The following is a 13,945-nucleotide window of genomic DNA, read 5'->3' on the forward strand; positions in this document are numbered from 1 at the left end:
GAACGCAAAACCCCTCGGATACATCTCCTCCAATGTCACGTACCCAGATCCCGTCACACCGAGTTTCCTACTTATGGGACGCTACGACGCATCTCTTCCTCAGGTTTTGAATGACTCCAGTAACATGGAAGGGAACTTACTGTGGATCAAGTGGTTCTTATCGTGGACCCTCAGCTCCCTAGAGCTCTCTGGCCTGTTGGGAAGGTGACTCATACTTACCCCGGAGCTGATGGACGTATTATGACTGCTGCTATCCAGGTCAAGGGTCGGACTTACCTACAAGTGGCACGGCTGGTGCAGCTCCCAGCCATCCTTGATGACGATGCAGAAGAACCTGTAACTTAGAACAGACTTTCCATCTGGTTAGAATGTCATAGCAGACATTCAGGGCGGCTGTGTAAGAAAGCCTGTCCCTTTAAGAACTCGATGACGTCACAGCTATTACAAGCTGTCAGAGTGTTTAGTTCATTACCAAGTGCAGCTCGCCACCTGCTGATGTGAACACATATCTCAGTTTTTGTACATTATTTCCTTTCTGACCAATTTATTCATTATTATTAATTTAACAGGAAAAAACGAAATCAATGTGTATTCGCAGTGCTGAGCTAGTATTGTAACTGACATGTAACGTTAGCTAATGTTTCATCCCCTCTCGACTAAGGTGAATGAATAAACTAAGCTAGCTAGTAGCTACCACAGCCAGGTCAGCTCTAGCCTCTAGTTATCTGTCAGATAGCGATATGAGGGGGATATTATTACTATCTAACAGCTTTTGTTTGTATTGAAATAGCCTTTGTTTTGTCCCGTTTCTGAAGTAAATGAACTTGGCTAGCTTTTGCCAGTTGATGTACCGTTAGAGGGAGAGCTGGCCAAAAGTTGGCTAACCTTAGCTATTCTTTTTGCCCCAATCACACTAGACCTGAGTCAAATGATGAAAACATCGGCCAAACGATTAAAGATTGATATTCTGATGTTTTTCAGTGCAATGTGAGTTTTATTAGTCAGTATGGAAATGTAACATTATTGATCTGTCCGTTTCCCTAGCTAATTCCCTACTTCTTACACTGACACAGTAATAAAATGCTCTGTTACAGGCTTCACTGTCATGGTGCACAGTAGAGGTCTGTGTGAGACCGATTTCTTCATCCGGCTCTCGCTGGCTTTCTGTCCGACTCCCACTACCTCAAGAACTGGTCCCAGACCCAACCGCAGTCCCGCAATGTTATTTTAGGCGTATGTGACACCGCTCACTTGCCAGCCATGGTCCCAGCAATTTTGCATCCTATAGGCAATATCAAATGCGCAAAAAATAACTTAAGAATAGGTAAAATTACCACAGAGATTCTCACATGGCCCTTAAATTGTATTACTGAGCTATATTTAAGTGATAATGCCAGAGAAGCCGGTGTTTGGAGGATATAATTGGCACGGGTGTTGTTTGGCCCGAGATGAAGTCGAGGGCCGGCAAACCGTGCCAATATATCCTCCAAACACCGGCTTCGAGGGCATTATCACTTTTATACAACGGGTTACCAACATATTCAAATAATTGTTTACATATTTTCATTAAAAATCTTATTTGGATGAATTTATTCATACTATTTCATCCTTCCACAAGATATAGTCCCGACACAAATCTAAGGTTGCTACCCAAGCCTGCTGGTCGTTCTTTCTATCGGTTCGGTTGCCAGAGACACGACCCAGTCGTTCAGTCTTTTTGTTCTGTATCTATGGACTCGACCCAGTCGTTCGTTCTAAATGTTCCATTGCCATACTGGCTGGCAACGTTTTTATCCATTGCTTGCTAGCTAGCTAGCCAACTATGGCTAACTTACAGTCACGTCAAACAGTGCAGCCAGAATAACAACAAAGTAGCTGCAATTGTTTAAGCAGTTTTTTAGTGACATTTATTTGGATACATCCATAACCATGAGATAATGAGGTGCGATTTCGCCTGGCATGAAAAATGTGCTCTCTCATCCGGACATTGTTGTTCAGAGGAGCTAGCCAACAACACAGTTAACACAATTTCCTTTCCCGGGAGGTTTTTGTGTGAATGTCCAGGGTTTCGCGGGAAATTGTCCTTGAGCTTTTGATCGGGAGTGTACCGTGTAATATTTACAGGTAAGGAAGATTCTTCTACAACTTAATTATGTCATTGGCAAGTATGGTTCTTATAAAAGCCTGCTTTAATTATAACTTGGAGAGCTGTTTAGACCCTGATTTTCATAGTTTCATGGTCTCTGAGCTAGCTAATATAGCTAGTATCACCTAAAGAATGTTAGTTACAGTAGCTAGCTAGAAAAATATTAGCTAGCTATCCTCATTACGTTGTAGCTACATGTCATTTATTTGATCCCATTCTAGTCTGTTCCCACTCAATGATGACTTCTCCCATCAATCAAGGTATGTTCAACAATTATCTTCAATGTTTGTATCAAAAGAATAAGTAAAACACTTCAACGGGTGGAATATTTCATCAGATTAGCTAGCTACTTGTCATTAGGCTTTTAAAGGGGAAATCAGCAGTTAATACATCCATCTTTGGACTTTTAAATTAATGATATGTACCCATTGATTCTTGAAGATATAACTTAGAAATGCCTTATGAGCTTAATTCTACTGTCATACCCCACCAGAACCCCAAATAAAAGCTTGTTTGACTCCAATGTTTGTAAACTAAGTAAATGTAAACAAACACTGTATAGCCTCAAGCTATGTCATGGATGGTCAGTCCATGCATCCATAGCTCTGGCTATGAATTTGAGAGTGGTAACATTTCTTCAGCCCCGTCCCATAGCTTTTTACCCAAACAGGAACATGGAAGATGCTTTATTGTTTCTACTGCTGATTGCTGCATTAAGTGCTTTTCATTTGCTTCATATTGTAACCTGCAGGAGGCTCTCTATGTGAGTTCAGTATAATGAAAAGACTGGCTCCTACTACCCTGACCAAGGGCTTTTGGTCTTGCTGGCAAAGGCTAATTACCTTTCATTTACATTTTAGTCATTTAGCAGACGCTCTTATCCAGAGCGACTTACAGTTAATGAGTGCATACATTATTTTTTTATTTTTCATACTGGCCCCCCGTGGGAATCGAACCCACAACCCTGGCTGAACACGTTCCTAGCTGTATTTTGTCTAACCTAGGAATTGAGATGTTCCTTTTAAGCTATGTTGTCCTTTACGACATCTTTCAGCAGTTTATATTTCTTTATTGGCCCTTCTTTTACCAAGCAAGTTGTCTGAGAACACAAACTGTATTACAGCAACAAACTGGGGACCATTTGCATGCATGGGAAGGTGAGGGGTAGAATGGGCCAAAATGAAGTGTACAAAAATCAAGATGTCTTCTCTTGTGTTTTTTGTGGGGTAGGGTCTGCCTGTCTTGCCTTGACGCCCCGGGCCCTTAGGTCCTGCAGTTTCTGGGTCAGTGGGACCCATAACTGTCACTCTTGCCCACGACATGCTGGTGTCAGATGTGAGTCACAAAAATGTTGAAATTAAGTGTCCAGTATATTGAAATGAAATGCTTCCATCTCATGAGGATAAGTAATCTACCTGATGTTTATGTGAGAGAGAAAGATGAAAGTAAAATGAATTGTTTTGTTTGTTATGCGTGTGATAGTATTTAACTGCATGTCAGTACATGTTAGTATTTAGTCAATTTCATAACTATACATTCAATACGCAGTTGGTTATAATGAGTCCCAATACATACATTTGTGTTACAGATAACCCCAGACACCCTGGTGACATTGGACATCTCCCAACTTTATGAACATTTCAAGTAGAACAAATCTTCCTATTAGTATTTTGGGATTGTGGTGGTTAATACAGGGTAGACAGACAAGTTCTCTACTTTCTACCCTTGTCACTTGCCTCCTTTTTTGCAGTAATGCTGCAGTCACTTGGTTGCATGTTGTCACGGTCGTTAAGAGACGGGTCAGACCAAGGCGCAGCGTGAAATGCATACATGTTTATTAATCAAAATAAACACACAAACAAAACAACGTAACGTGAAGTCCTCAGGCTAAACACAATACAAGCCTATACACGGAACAAGATCCCACAACTAATGATAACAAACAGGCTACTAAAGTATGATCCCCAATCAGAGACACGAGCGACAGCTGCCTCTGATTGGGAATCACACCCGGCCAAACATAGAAACACAATACCTAGAATGTGAACATAGAAATAATAACATAGATCTCCACACCCTGACTCAACATACAAGAGTCCCATAAGTCAGGGCGTGACACATGTACAGTATGTATACATCCTATTCATAATATTGTTAATAAAGATAATACCATTTTTAAACAATCTGCCCATTCTTTGTTTTTGTTGGCATGTAAGTATTCGTATTGCTCATACCAACTGAGCCATAAGTTTAAAACTGTCAGCTCTGTCATCCATGGTCCAGATGGAATTACATTTACTGTAAACTTTTCTTATAATCGTATAAATTCAGGAAGCAGTAGGCATAGCACACATGCATACTACCTTTACTCTGGTCACTGTCCTTATTGTCATTACTTAAAGGGCTATGAAAACGTCACAATATATTTAGGGATGCAAAACCCAGATACGAATCATGTGTTGATCTATTGCCATGGACGTAGCATCTTCCTTTCCCAATCCATTGGCAAATGACTTTAAACTGCATGTTTCTCAAATGATGATTTAGGACAGGGTTCCCCAACTGGCGGCCCGCGGGACGAATTTGGCCCGCGGGTGGTTTTATTTGGCCCCTGAGTTTATTTTAATTTTTTATATAATTTTTTTACATTTTCATTGTTGGACATAAGACTGTACAAACACCAGGAAATGAGCTCCAAGTGATTTTAATTTAAGAAATCTGTTCCCAAGTATTCCCACACATAATAGAGAGACGTGATTGTATACAAATGTAAGCAAGGTTTGAAATGATTGCTTTAGTCAAACATATCTCTTTGGGCTTCTTGTAGTCAATATGCAGTCTACAAATTATTTGTAATTATAAACTGGGTGGTTCGAGCCCTGAATGCTGATTGGCTGACAGCCGTGGTATATCAGTCCATATACCACGGGTATGACAAAACATTTATTTTTACTGCTCTAATTACGTTGGTAACCAGTTTATAATAGCAATAAGGCACCTTGGGGGTTTGTGGCATATGGACAATATACCACTGCTAAGGGCTGTATCCAGGCACTTCTCGTTGCCTCATGCATAAGAACAGCCCTTAGCCATGGTATATTGGCCATATACCACACCCCCTCAGGCCTTATTGCTTAATTATGTTCCTGCCCCTGACCATCTGCTCAAGAAAAAAATTGTCCAGTGGCTGAATCTAGTTGATGATCCCTGATTTATGGGCTGTAGATGATGATCTACAATATCTCACATCTCTCCAGATAAAGCAAAGGGTGTGGTGGAGTGTGCTTCAGGGTTCCAATGCCTCCATGTAGGTAAGTAAGAAGAAGCCTTGCAGAAGCCTTGGCTTGTGCAAGCCAGAACGACTCATAGGAGCAACAGGAAAAATGCCTCTCACTAAGTAGAAGCAGATCATTCAGTCAACTTTCATACCGGTCCTAGACTATGGAAACATCATCCACATAAGCAAGTGTGTGTAAATTATTTTGCTGTATAAAGACATTTCTGCCCATTGCAACACTGTACAATAACACCTTTTTAAAATGCGGCCTATCCAACCGTTTCACTCCTATTGAGTGGAATGTTACCCAACATTTACATTTAAGCAGTGCATTGTAGGTACACTACACCACAATTTCCAATACAGTAGGTACTCTTTCCATTTGTCCTATTGAAACACACAGAAAACTATAGTATTTAGCCTAAAGCAGCATATGATTTTACAGTTGACTAGATGTAGGCTACTGTATAGTCACATGGCATGATGTTAAAATGTTAGAGCAGCACATTGGTCTGAACAACTTCTAGCCTCTTAGTGAATGTCTCTTAATGAGAAAAAAATCATCCAAATGTATGAGAATATTGCATTTTGAAATGCAAATACTATTGAATCTGTAGGCAAATTGAAATAGTGATTCCGACATCAGTGGACCTGAGCGAAGGGTGTGTCAGATTAATTAGGGCGTTTTGGAGGGGCTGAATGTTGCACCATTTAGGCCTAGGCTACAGCCAATTATAGACTGATCATGTCTTTGTCAGTGGGCAAACGTACAAAATCAGCAGGGGATCAAATACTTTTTTCCCTCACTGTATGTAGGCTGGTTGAAAGCACCTGCAGGCCTGTTTGAGGGACAACTGGACAGAATATATCAGAATTCTTGGACTTCAGTTAAGAACCTCCTCTCCTTCAAGGAAAGCACCTTCTTTATACTTCCTGTTAGGCATGATGCTCTCAAGGTGTGTCTCTCCATCTCTCTCATGTCGTGTGGTAATATCTCTCTCTTTCTCTCCAGGATACATTAGGGGATGTTGTTTTGCTGTTGGTCAACTACTTTATCCCCCTCATACTGAACGTTGCTCACTCTTGTTCAACTGCCCTTTGATTGAATTGGTTTAATTCAATGTTTACATTTACATTTTAGTCATTTAGCAGATGCTCTTATCCAGAGTGACTTACAGTTAGTGAGTGCATTATTATTTTTCATACTGGCCCCCCGTGGGAATCGAACCCACAACCCTGGCGTTGCAAACGCCATGCTCTACCAACTGAGCTACATCCCTGCCGGCCATTCCCTCCCCTACCCTGGACGACGCTGGGCCAATTGTACGCCGCCACATGGGTCTCCCGGTCGCGGCCGGCTACGACAGAGCCTGGATTCGAACCAGGATCTCTAGTGGCACAGCTAGCATTGTGGTTTTTACTGAAAGTTGACAGATGGGACTTTTATGGAGGGATGTGTGTGTGGGGGGAGAGAGAGTGGATAGATGTGTGTAGATGGGTTTGGTTGAAGAAACTCCCTCTCCCCCTACCTCCCTCCCTTCTCTTGTAATGAAAGTGACTCTAATTACTGCAAAAGACAAAATGAGATTTCATCACATTACTTTATCTTTACACATCTATTCACTACTGGCCAAATGCAGTCATCATCCACTTCAGCTAGCATTTCCTGTTTTTAGGCCTGTTTACATTTTTAAAGGTAAAGCTTTGGATGAAGCGTAACAAATGTGACACAAGCTGTATTATTATGCATGTGTTGGTACTGTCTGTTCAATAAGGTATTGAATATTCTTAAATCTGACATGGGTTGGAGTTAACATTATTAATCCTGCGTCAAGGCTCAAATATGGCGGAATTGTAGTCTATTTACAGAATAACCCGTGTTGTACAATTTTCCATCCACTAGATGGTAGTAATGTGCTGCCACCTTCAAAGAGGTCTAATGTGAGTTTTTCTATTCATTTACATTTTAGTCATTTAGCAGACGCTCTTATCCAGAGCGATTTACAAGAGCAATTAGGGTTAAGTGCCTTGCTCAAGGGCACATCGACAGATTTTCCACCTAGTCGGCTCAGGGATTAGAACCAGCGACCTTTCGGTTACTGGCACAACGCTCTTAACCACTAAGCTACCTGCTGCCCCAGGCCCCTATTCACCCTTCAAGTAGTGAGCAAATATCCAAATTACTGAAATTCCCTGAATGTTGCATTTATGGATACTAGATATGACTGGTTGTGATCCAGTGACATGTGACATGCAAAGTTCATGTGTCATACAAAGTGGGTAATGTTGAGCCCCCAACTCCTGTCTGTCAATCACTCCATTAAATATCTTAAACATATACAGTTGAAGGTGTGGTCTGTCCCTTGTGAATATTCCCCTTTGATTGCACAAATAATTCAATTTGTTCTCTCTGCTATAAAATAAACATGTTTTTCAGAATTACTGCCACAGACATATGTTAAATACTTAGGCACTGGCTCATTGGAAGAGAGGGGGCCTGAGGCTACAGCCCACTAACAAATGACCAGCCAGGCCACCACACACACCTGCAGTACACTCCTCTCCCCGCCCCTACTTACTCATACGCATACAATTCAAGGAAGATCTAAGTCTGTATTCACAAAGTGTCTCAGGGTAGCATTGCTGATCTAGGATCACTGACCAGGTCCCTCTATGTAGTTAGCCGTTGCAGCTTCTGTTTCAGCACTGAGGACCGGACCCCTGATCAATTTCCCATTATAGGAAAAGTCACATCTAATAAGTAATTGTATTAGTCTTAATATTGAATTGTGTCTTGATTACATTTTATTATAGGGAATATCATTCAGATTCAGACTCCTCGCACCTGTTTCTTGTGCCACAGTGCACAAAATGATTCCAATAATGTATTTTTTCATGCCTATGCAGAACTAAATGTAATCTGCATTGACAACCAAAGGAATGTGTGCCTTCATGTACAGTACCAGTCAAAAGTTTGGACACATCTACTCATTCAAGGGTTTTTCTTTATTTGTACTATTTTCTACATTGTAGAATAATAGTGATTAAATAATAAATAACATCAAAACTATAAAATAACACATGGAATCATGTAGTAACCAAAAAAGTGTTAAACAAATCAAAATATATGTCATATTTGAGATTCTTCAAAGTAGCCACCCTTTGCCTTGATGACAGCTTTGCACACTCTTGGTATTCTCTCAACCAGCTTCATGAGGAATGCTTTTCCAACAGTCTTGAAGGAGTTCCCACATATGCTGAGCACTTGTTGGCTGCTTTTCCTTGACTCTGCCGTCCGACTCATCCCAAACCATCTCAATTGGGTTGAGGTCGGGAGATTGTGGAGGCCAGGTCATCTGATGCAGCACTCCATCACTCTCCTTCTTGGTAAAATAGCCCTTACACAGCCTGAAGGTGTGTTGGGTCATTGTCCTGTTGAAAAACAAATGATAGTCCCACTAAGCACAAACCAGATGGGATAGCATATCCCTGCAGAATGCTGTGGTAGCCATGCTGGTTAAATGTGCCTTGAATTTTAAATAAATCACAGACCGTGTCACCAGCAAAGCACCCCCACACCATAACACCTCCTCCTCCATGCTTTACGGTGGGAACTACACATGCGAAGATCATCCGTTCACCCGCGTCTTACAAAGACACGGTGGTTTGAACCAATAATCTCAAATTTGGACTCCAGACCAAAGGACAAATTTCCACCAGTCTAATGTCCATTGCTTGTGTTTCTTGGCCCAAGCAGGTCTCTTCTTCTTATTGGTGTCCTTTAGTAGTGGTTTCTTTGCAGTAATTCGACCATGAAGGCCTGATTCATACAGTCCCCTCTGAACAGTTGATGTTGAGATGTGTCTGTTACTTGAACTCTGTGAAGCATTTCTATGGGCTGCGATTTCTGAAGCTGGTAAGTCTTATGAACTTATCCTCTGCAGCAGAGGTAATTATGGGTCTTCCATTCCTGTGGCGGTCCTCATGAGAGCCAGTTTCATTATTGCGCTAGATGGTTTTTGCGACTGCACTTGAAGAAACTTTCAAAGTTCTTGAAATGTTCCGTATTGACTGACCTTCATGTCTTAAAGTAATGATGGACTGTCATTTCTCTTTGCTTATTTGAGCAGTTCTTGCCATAATATGGACTTGGTCTTTTACCAAATAGGGCTATCTTCTGTATACCCACCCTACCTTGTCACAACACAACTGATTGGGTCAAACGCATTAAGAAATAAATACATTCCACAAATTAACTTTTAAGAAGGCACACCTGTTAATTTAAATGCATTCCAGGTGACTACCTCGTGAAGCTGGTTGAGAGAATACCAAGAGTGTGCAAAGCTGTCATCAAGGCAAATGGTGGCTATTTGAATAATCTCAAATATGACATATATTTTGATTTGTTTAACACTTTTTTGGTTACTACATGATTCCATATGTGTTATTTCATAGTTTTGATGTCTTCACTATTATTCTACAATGTAAAAAATAGTACAAATAAAGAAAACCCCTTGAATGAGTAGAAACTTAGTCCAAACTTTTGACTGGTAGTGTATATAATTATATTACCAACAAAATATATAGATTTTTTTATTCCCAGAAAAATTAGTGGGCCAAATAATTCGGCCGGCGGGCCGCCAGTTGAAGAAGCCTGATTTACGTCGTATTCACTTAGAATCATCGCATCCAGTAGGTGGCAGCAACACACCTTTTTGGGTTGTAGTCCGCCATAAAACCCCACCGAAGAAGAAAGACCACGCAAAAGCAAAAGGGACTTGCTAGTACGTGAACCTGTGCAATAGAAACTCTCGTTTTCGTTGCAAAAAAATAATATAATCAATACATCCCAACCCCTTACATGTCGCCAAGACAGTAAATGGAACCCTAGTAATGCCCGTTGGGGCGGCAGCTAACACACGCTTGCTATTGCTCACTATTCAAAGGTAAGGCGTACCACACCACCTGGCGCTGCCAACCTAGGCTGTAAACACCCCCAAGCCTCATGAATATTCTATACTTCCTGGTATGAACAAAACGAAAAACCTAAATAAAAAATGGAATACATTTAGTTGTTATTTGTTTTCCACTATTCCATGTCCAATTTTGACACTATAAATGACAAACAAGTCGATTACCGTTTCTCCATTCCCCGTTTTTACTCGGAAATCAAAATAACAAATCGTACATGGACCCGGTTGTAATTGTAGTATCCTAAACAGTTTATGATTTTGCTGACGTTTGCAAATGGTGTGTTAGAGGAACTTGGCTCGGCTTGCGGAAACATCTGGAAAACATTACTACATAGGTTTCTTGGAATAGAGGAAAGTCTGCTATGTAGAGACAGGGGATTGGTTTATTAAAATCACGCCATATTATGTTACATAGGATATAAATACCAGGTTCTGAACAAAGGGACGGGGAGAGACAACATATTGGATCAACAGATTGGCCGTTTCTCTCCAGATATAACTGCAGATATCTGTAAATTTGTACTGTGAACTTTGATACAAATAAACCTTTATAATCAAAGTACAGTGTAAGCGGACTTCTTATCATCACAGCATAGATCAGCATCGTTATCTTGGACACCACATAATAAACAGAGCAGTTTCTGTTTTCTTCCTACAAATGTGTCTCTATCTTTTGAACCGTTTAAGCTGCAAAATATTATGACCCCATCACTGAAAGATAAGACTCTCATATGTCTCTTCTGTTTCCCTCTTCAATGCCCTCAATCCGCGGAGGACTCATTAGAGCAGAGTGGACAAGACCAGGCACTAAATAAGACTGGGGGTAAAAGAACATCATCAATGATGATGATTATATTATTTTCTACACAGAATATAATACAAAATTATTACCTGATGATCTTCTGAACTTCTCAATACCTTTCTGATGCATTTCAGTCACTTCAAATCATACTTCCTTCAGATTGAAATACTGTCAGAAGTACTGTCAGACTGATTTGTAATAGACTGTAATAGACCACAATTAAAAAAGTAAACATTGGCAGTTGGTTACATAACTTTTTGAAATAGTGGGGTCACAAAAATGTTTTTATGTCAAAATTGGGTCACGGGCCAAAAACGTTTGGGAACCCCTGCTTTATCCTTTCCTCACTACTAGCTAACTATTGACAACAAAAGTATCAGCAACAATTAAACATATCTAGTAGAGTGCTCTCCAACCCTGTTCCTGGAGAGCAACCTTTTTTTTAACAACCCCAGTTTTAACAAACCTGATTCAGTTTATCAACCAGGTAATTGTTAGAATCAGGTGCACTATTTTAGGGTTAGAGTGAAATCCTACAGGACAGTAGCTCTCCAGGAACAGGGTATAGAGCCCTGCTCTAGTGGTACTGAATAATCACTTTAACATTAGGCTACTGTCTAGCACTATAGACAGCAACACATATCTTTCGCAGCGGCTGCTCTTACTTAAACTATATGAGTCACACACTCACTCAATGGCTCAACATATGCCGCTATCTATCACAGTAGACTGCAGCATTCAGCTATCGCAACACGCACTGTTGCCTTCACCTTAAATCATACGCACTCAGTCTATCACACATTCGATCATACATTTAATCACACATTGCTGGCACATTTTTATCCTACTTATATGAAATAATCAGGACAGTGCATCATCATATGGCGTTTCACCAAAAGGTCCTTCACTCCTGCTGAGTTCATAAAAATGAAAAGAGCCGTATCTGTCATTTGGGGTTTCTTCCTGCTGAGACTTCAATTTAATCCTTCACCTCAGCCATACCTGTCAGATGGAGCTTCAATTTAATCCTTCACTCTAGCTACCGTTATTGTATTATCTGGTCGCTGTTTCACCCTTCCGTGCCTGGTGCCAAAGCATTAAATCAAGGCTGAGACCTTGGGGTTGAATAGACCATACAATTGGAACATCTTAATCGCTTAAGGACACCCATGGCCGATTTTATGGCTCAAAGGCCCAGATACCAGTTACTAAGACCTGCTTTATGGTGACCTCTGGCACTAGAGAAGGTATCTTAATAGGGAATAATCATCAGAAAATAGCATTCTTAACAGTAGTTATAGGTTAATCAAGAGAAATGTGAAGGGTCTATTACATATTAGTATATTTGTTGATATTATGTGTTTACATTTTCTTTCTGAAATGTTCTCAATGTGACAGATGACTACAGGATCAATATACACCTTGATAGTGGAAATTCTATTCCAAATAACAGGCTAGTTATTATAAAATCTCTGAAGCCGGAGACACTTATCTCCCTCACTAACTTTAAGCATCAGTTGTCAGAGCACCTTTACCGATCACTGCACCTGTACACAGCCCATCTGAAATTAGCCCGCCCAACTACCTCATCCCTATATTGTTATTTATTTTGCTCATTTGTACCCCAGTATCTCTATTTGCACATCATCTCTTGCACATCTAGCATTCCAGTGTTAATACTAATTGTAATTATTTTGCACTATAGCCTATTTATTGCCTTACCTCCATAACTTGCTACATTTGCACACACTATATATATATTTTTTCTGTTGTATTTTTGACTTTGTTTTGTTTACCCCATATGTAACTCTGTGTTGTTGTTTTTATCGCACTGCTTTGCTTTATCTTGGCCAGGTCGCAGTTGTAAATGAGAACTTGTTCTCAACTGGCTTACCTGGTTAAATAAAGGTGAAATAAAAAAATATAAATAAAAATAAAAAAATAAATTCAACAATCTGACATCTCCAGTATCTTTTCTTGCCAGGTAAGAGACATTCAGCCATAGAGTCTCTCACCCCCTCCCTGATTCAATCAATAGAAAAACTGAGGTTGGAAAGGCAGACAAATATCATAATATGGGTGAAGTAGACAAAAATGTCCTTTCTTTTTCAGCATCAGACTATCTGAGGAAGGCTCAGCTCCGTTCTGTTATATCGAGGCGGAGTTGAATTAACTAGTTGCGGGATTTGCTAGCAAAAACATTGAGTCACCGTCAGTCGATCCTTGTAAAAATGTCAATTCTGAAAATGCTTACCTGTACCTACAGTGCCCTCAGAAGGTATTCATACCCCTTGACTTATTCCACATTTTGTTGTGTTACAGCCTGAATTAAAAATGGAGCTAACTCTCTCCTCTGCTCTTGTCCTTCTAGACCTGTCTGCTGCCTTTGATTCTGTGAACCATCAGATCCTCCTCTCCACCCTCTCCGAGTTGGGCATCTCCGGCGCGGCTCACTCTTGGATTGCGTCCTACCTGACAGGTCGCTCCTACCAAGTGGCGTGGCGAGAATCTGTCTCCGCACCACGTGCTCTCACCACTGGTGTCCCCCAGGGCTCAGTTCTAGGCCCTCTCCTATTCTCGCTATACACCAAGTCACTTGGCTCTGTCATATCCTCACATGGCCTCTCCTATCATTGCTACGCAGACAACACACAACTAATCTTCTCCTTTCCCCCTTCTGATAACCAGGTGGCGAATCACATCTCTGCATGTCTGGCAGACATATCAGTGTGGATGACGAATCACCA

General features: G+C 40.7%; 1 long non-coding RNA gene across 1 annotated transcript; it reads left to right on the plus strand.

The window, feature by feature from the left end:
- Nucleotides 1-1,832: 1,832 nt before the first annotated feature.
- On the plus strand, nt 1,833-4,005 carry LOC121575995. The gene is made up of 4 exons (XR_006002401.2): nt 1,833-2,124; nt 2,368-2,406; nt 3,377-3,481; nt 3,735-4,005. It is a non-coding gene; the product is annotated as an uncharacterized LOC121575995 (long non-coding RNA).
- The last annotated feature ends 9,940 nt before the right edge of the window (nt 4,006-13,945 follow it).

This window comes from Coregonus clupeaformis, chromosome 10 (genome assembly GCF_020615455.1).
Source record: "Coregonus clupeaformis isolate EN_2021a chromosome 10, ASM2061545v1, whole genome shotgun sequence".
NCBI classification, from domain to species: Eukaryota; Metazoa; Chordata; class Actinopteri; order Salmoniformes; family Salmonidae; genus Coregonus; species Coregonus clupeaformis.